A 7,500-nucleotide genomic window follows, 5' to 3' on the forward strand; every position below is an offset into this window, starting at 1 on the left:
ATTTAAAACCGATTAAATCATGAGTTCCGGAAGCATGGACGAAACCATGCTCTGATACCACCTCTGTAACACCCCCGAACCGTCCTAAGCATAGGTCGACCCACCGGCCAACAATCAAACAAGAACATGACCGACGGACGACCCACACCAAGGGTTGGAGATGAAAGGCCAACCGGCCAGCCAACAATCAAACAAGAACATAACTGACCGTCCAACCCAACACCATGGTCCGGAAGCGCTACGTGACGGGCTAGGGACAATCCGGTCAGAGTCACAAACTTTACTCCACGACCTAGACCAGTTCATCCACTAACTCGTCCCGCTGCGTCAAGGCATAAGGCTTTGCAACCCGTACCTAGAGTTAGCGTTTTCCGTTAGATCAAGGCCTAAGGCTTTTCAACCCGTACCTCGACCTAACGTTGTGTTAGACCGGACTAGTCAAATATCAGAGTACTCATGAAGCGCATATAAAACAATTACTTTATTGATTCGAGAAATATCCATACATTGATATAATTTGAGACCGGTCCCGGCCTAATGCCAAATCGAGTCAACTAAACACAAATCCACAATACCGTTTACAAAAGGCATGAAAATCTACACCGGCGGTCCTAACGTCCAGCACCAAGCTATCCGATCATCCTTACCTAAAGCGACCTGCAAAAAGGACAACGGAGTTGGATGAGTAACCTAATGTTACTCAGTGAGCTGGCGGCCTCTACCCGCAACCTAGACTCTACCCGGACAACCCAAAATAACAATCAATCTAGCCCTAGCATGCAATAAAAGCTAAGGCTAAGCAAACCGTTACTAAGTTAGACTTGGCCTCCTGCCATGATCTAGCTTCAAGTAACGGGAACCTGCATTAAAACAAGTCAACAAGCAATCCCTAGTTAACCATATATACGCCTGAGTTCAATACTCATGTAGTGTTAGACACTTAGACTATACAAGTATCATTAATCGATCGACCAACAATCAAACAAGAACATGATCGGCCAACCAATGATACCGCATAGCTTTAATATCCACCACCCTTCACAAGCAATCACTCAAACACATACAGGCCAACGTCAGGCCTACACTAACGAAATACACATCAAGCCTAATCCGGTACCTAAACCAGACTTAGACTTAATGTCAGAACCTGCAAGCAAATCAATCAACCACAAACACAATCACAATAATAAGACTATGAGTAACTACGACTCGATCTAACTTGTAACACCGTATATCGGTGCTACACTAACTCGAGGGTTCCATAACCCTCTACGACACTCTAACACAACACTCTAACCTGGGCCCTGGTGACTTCGTGTTCCTCCTCTCTATCGGCAATATCCTATCTCCCTACCACAAAGGCCAGAAGAAGGAACTTTCAACCGACCGCGGCCCACAGTCCTTCGGGTCACCGCGCGACAGCCCACAGTCCTTCGGGTCACTGCCCATTACACCGTCGTGTAATACTCAGCCATAGTACATGACACCGTTCGTCTGAGTCTTCCCGATCCAGCGAATAAGGGGTTTCCTTGAACCCGCTGGGTACGAGGCCGAGGAAACACTAATCACCCCTACACAAGCCTAGTATGGGCGGGTTACGCACATACTGTCGGCACACTCACACAACACAAACTCAATCTAGAACCTAACCTAAAGATAAAGTTCCAGATCCTAACTAGACACTCGACTCCACAAGACTAACCATAGCACCAGTAGTCCGGCCTATATGGCCTAAGACCCTTAGTACTAATAACTAAACAATAATATCAATACTAAACAAATAAATCAAACCGTTACCCAGATAGTCCAGCCTCCCGCTGAGAAACTATCTTTAAAGATAACGGGAACCTGCACTCAACAATATCAACACGCAATAATAGAAAACATGATGCATCCTAGCCCTAGTCCTAGTCAGGTTATTAACTCAGTCTTAATTCCATTCATCTCAGCTTAGCCCTTGCTAAACTGAGTCCGGTTCCATAAATAAAATAACCCTAAGGACTCTACCATTCAATAGCGTGATCATTCTAATCTATATGCAGACTCGATCTACCCTAAATTCCAAGTGGAATTCAAACAAACCAACTCACAAAACTACCCTAAATTCCAAGTGGAATTCACACAAACCAACTCACAGTGTTCTAGGCGAGAAGCAGCTGGTTGATCGGAGAAGACTTGGCCAAAACCCAATGGACGCCTTGACTGGACTGGAATGGACTGATCTTGTCTTGGACACAACCTTGGCTTCACCATGAAGAAGTTGACAGGCCTCGACAGGCTGATCTGGACTCGGACAGAACCTCCTCTAGCTTCTGGACAGTTCTTCGGACTTCCCGGCGGAGTATCGAGCAGAACTTCGACTGATCTGAACCCATGGAACTGAACTAATCTTGTACAGCACCTCCACTTGATTGTAGGAGAATATGACTGGCTTGGACGGATTGAATTGGACAGAGCTTCCGCGTCACAATCGTAAAGAATCGACGATTGGACGGAACTGGCCTTCTCGGTGGAGTATCGGTCTTCAGAATCGACCATACTCTAGAATCGATCACTTCCTTTCTCTCTCTCTCTCTCTCTCTATAGCCACGTTGACTTGACTCCCATCTGATCTGATCTTCACTTGATTGACCTTCAGTTGGACAGAACCTTCCAAGGCGATGACTCGAAATCAATAGAGAACTGATCTCGAAAACTCTCTAAAACTCTCGAAATAGCTCGGAATCACTTGCTTTCTTTTTCTACTTTTCTCTCAAGGTTTTAACTTGGTTTGGACAGGTCTGGATGTGAAGAAATGAGCTGGGGTCGTGGGGTATTTATAGGAGACACCAGCCAATCAGCTTCAGGTTGGTGGCAGCCCGTGTGTCGCTCCGCATGGCTCCGGACGCATGCACGGCGACACCTCGTGCTCCACATGGCTGGCTGCATGTCCAGGACACATGCAGGACGCCACCACTCCTCCCAGATGTCAGGCTGCATGACTGGAGCTCATGCAAGGCGCCACACATCCTCACACATGTCGATCAGCATGCTTCGGTTGCATGCGTCGCGACATCTCGTGCTTGGCCGATCCACCTCGTGCTCCACATGGCTGGCTGCATGTCCAGGACACATGCAGGACGCCACCACTCCTCCCAGATGTCAGGCTGCATGACTGGAGCTCATGCAAGGCGCCACACATCACACACATGGCTGGCCGCATGCTTTGGTTGCATGCGCGGAGACACCTCGTGCTTGGTCGATCCACCTCGTGCTTCTACATGTCAAGCTGCATGTGCAGCTTACATGCACGTCGACACCTCGAGCTTCTGTAGACACTCATCTTGCTGGACAGTTGACACCACGTTCTGAACCCATGCAACAAGCCACCTCGAGCTTCTCGGTCCATTGGCCTGATTTCGGTCCTTCCGGTAAATTTCTGACCGCGATTAATCCCGAATATTTTTCTTCTCCCATTCAGATGAGTTTAATATTTTTAATAAACTCCAATCTGAAGTCTGACCTTGGCGGTAAATATTTCCCGATCCTTCGGCTTCATCAAAGACTTGCATAATACCGAAATTAGGGTTTTAGTCTAATTTCGGGTTTTCCCGTCGTGCTTCAATCCCGTCGTGCTTGCTTCCCGTCGTGCTTACTTCCCGTCGTGCTTAATTCCCATCATGTTTCCAATGTCTTCGAATTAATATTCCGCTGATACGAAGTTTCGCGGAAAACTTCATGCTGAAGAAACGTCATTCTTCCAAAACGTCGAGCTTCTAAACCGTCGTGCTTCCAAAAATGTTATGCTTCGAAAACGTCCGTCTCATCAATCTAAGACATCTTCTAACTATGGTCGAGCAACTTATTCGACTCATAGTTCACTCACGATCACTTCTTTGCCCACCTCGTACTTCAAAGCTTCTTGATCGATCCATATCGCATGCGACTCGACCACCACAAAGATACTCGACCACTCTTTTCTTTCTTTTCTTTTTTTTTTAACGGGTTTCTACATTCTCCCCTCCTTAATAGAATTCGTCCTCGAATTCTTAGTTGCGCAATTGCTTGTCTTCACAACATTCTCCCCTCGTCTCCATAACCTCTTTACTCTGTCCACCACGGTTCCTTGAGTGTCCTCTTCAAGGCCTCCACAATTGTCTTCATATCTCTTCACTTTATGATCACTGAGTCATCCTCTTTCTTTTACTCTGCCATAACACACTCATTGCCCTGATATGATCTTGTCCATGCTCGTTCCTGATTAGTCCAACCATTTTCTCGATCTTTGTTTCCCAACTACTGATGAAGTCCTTTCCCAACGAAGTTTTGTTTCCTCCCATCTGTCCAGTCCATACCACTGTCCAGTTCTCTGAATCTGCCTCCACTCTTTCGCTTCGGGTTTGGGTTTGGCCTCGAACTCCCTCCACTTTAAGGTTTTCATCCCTTAAAGTTCCGATCAACAAACATACTTACTCGCTGCAACTCAAAAGAACACTTAACATGCAAGTTAGTAGACAATTAATCAAATAATCTACTAACCTAGAAAATACTAACAATGCAACCTAACCGCAATTCTAACCAGCAACCTAACAGTTCTACCCAAGCAACCTAACAGTTCTACCCAAGCAACCTAACAGTTCTAGATTCCACTATCTCAATCCTAATTCCTAAAACCACAAATCCTATCGCTGGACGTGACCGGTTTCCCTAATGCCTTTTGTGACTCATTTTGACTCGATAAATATTTAAAACCGATTAAATCATGAGTTCCGGAAGCATGGACGAAACCATGCTCTGATACCACCTCTGTAACACCCCCGAACCGTCCTAAGCATAGGTCGACCCACCGGCCAACAATCAAACAAGAACATGACCGACGGACGACCCACACCAAGGGTTGGAGATGAAAGGCCAACCGGCCAGCCAACAATCAAACAAGAACATGACTGACCGTCCAACCCAACACCATGGTCCGGAAGCGCTACGTGACGGGCTAGGGACAATCCGGTCAGAGTCACAAACTTTACTCCACGACCTAGACCAGTTCATCCACTAACTCGTCCCGCTGCGTCAAGGCATAAGGCTTTGCAACCCGTACCTAGAGTTAGCGTTTTCCGTTAGATCAAGGCCTAAGGCTTTTCAACCCGTACCTCGACCTAACGTTGTGTTAGACCGGACTAGTCAAATATCAGAGTACTCATGAAGCGCATATAAAACAATTACTTTATTGATTCGAGAAATATCCATACATTGATATAATTCGAGACCGGTCCCGGCCTAATGCCAAATCGAGTCAACTAAACACAAATCCACAATACCGTTTACAAAAGGCATGAAAATCTACACCGGCGGTCCTAACGTCCAGCACCAAGCTATCCGATCATCCTTACCTAAAGCGACCTGCAAAAAGGACAACGGAGTTGGATGAGTAACCTAATGTTACTCAGTGAGCTGGCGGCCTCTACCCGCAACCTAGACTCTACCCAGACAACCCAAAATAACAATCAATCTAGCCCTAGCATGCAATAAAAGCTAAGGCTAAGCAAACCGTTACTAAGTTAGACTTGGCCTCCTGCCATGATCTAGCTTCAAGTAACGGGAACCTGCATTAAAACAAGTCAACAAGCAATCCCTAGTTAACCATATATACGCCTGAGTTCAATACTCATGTAGTGTTAGACACTTAGACTATACAAGTATCATTAATCGATCGACCAACAATCAAACAAGAACATGATCGGCCAACCAATGATACCGCATAGCTTTAATATCCACCACCCTTCACAAGCAATCACTCAAACACATACAGGCCAACGTCAGGCCTACACTAACGAAATACACATCAAGCCTAATCCGGTACCTAAACCAGACTTAGACTTAATGTCAGAACCTGCAAGCAAATCAATCAACCACAAACACAATCACAATAATAAGACTATGAGTAACTACGACTCGATCTAACTTGTAACACCGTATATCGGTGCTACACTAACTCGAGGGTTCCATAACCCTCTACGACACTCTAACACAACACTCTAACCTGGGCCCTGGTGACTTCGTGTTCCTCCTCTCTATCGGCAATATCCTATCTCCCTACCACAAAGGCCAGAAGAAGGAACTTTCAACCGACCGCGGCCCACAGTCCTTCGGGTCACCGCGCGACAGCCCACAGTCCTTCGGGTCACTGCCACATTACACCGTCGTGTAATACTCAGCCATAGTACATGACACCGTTCGTCTGAGTCTTCCCGATCCAGCGAATAAGGGGTTTCCTTGAACCCGCTGGGTACGAGGCCGAGGAAACACTAATCACCCCTACACAAGCCTAGTATGGGCGGGTTACGCACATACTGTCGGCACACTCACACAACACAAACTCAATCTAGAACCTAACCTAAAGATAAAGTTCCAGATCCTAACTAGACACTCGACTCTACAACACTAACCATAGTACCAGTAGTCCGGCCTATATGGCCTAAGACCCTTAGTACTAATACTAAACAATAATATCAATACTAAACAATAAATCAAACCGTTACCCAGATAGTCCAGCCTCCCGCTGAGAAACTATCTTTAAAGATAACGGGAACCTGCACTCAACAATATCAACACGCAATAATAGAAAACATGATGCATCCTAGCCCTAGTCCTAGTCAGGTTATTAACTCAGTCTTAATTCCATTCATCTCAGCTTAGCCCTTGCTAAACTGAGTCCGGTTCCATAAATAAAATAACCCTAAGGACTCTACCATTCAATAGCGTGATCATTCTAATCTATATGCAGACTCGATCTACCCTAAATTCCAAGTGGAATTCAAACAAACCAACTCACAACTACCCTAAATTCCAAGTGGAATTCACACAAACCAACTCACAGTGTTCTAGGCGAGAAGCAGCTGGTTGATCGGAGAGGACATGGCCAAAACCCAATGGACGCCTTGACTGGACTGGAATGGACTGATCTTGTCTTGGACACAACCTTGGCTTCACCATGAAGAAGTTGACAGGCCTCGACAGGCTGATCTGGACTCGGACAGAACCTCCTCTAGCTTCTGGACAGTTCTTCGGACTTCCCGGCGGAGTATCGAGCAGAACTTCGACTGATCTGAACCCATGGAACTGAACTAATCTTGGACAGCACCTCCACTTGATTGTAGGAGAATATGACTGGCTTGGACGGATTGAATTGGACAGAGCTTCCGCGTCACAATCGTAGAGAATCGCCGATTGGACGGAACTGGCCTTCTCGGTGGAGTATCGGTCTTCAGAATCGACCATACTCTAGAATCGATCACTTCCTTTCTCTCTCTCTCTCTCTCTCTATAGCCACGTTGACTTGACTCCCATCTGATCTGATCTTCACTTGATTGACCTTCAGTTGGACAGAACCTTCCCAAGGCGATGACTCGAAATCAATAGAGAACTGATCTCGAAAACTCTCTAAAACTCTCGAAATAGCTCGGAATCACTTGCTTTCTTTTTCTACTTTTCTCTCAAGGTTTTAACTTGGTTTGGACAGGT

The sequence above is a fragment of the Brassica napus genome, unplaced genomic scaffold (assembly GCF_020379485.1).
Source record: "Brassica napus cultivar Da-Ae unplaced genomic scaffold, Da-Ae ScsIHWf_1297;HRSCAF=1851, whole genome shotgun sequence".
NCBI lineage: Eukaryota > Viridiplantae > Streptophyta > Magnoliopsida > Brassicales > Brassicaceae > Brassica > Brassica napus.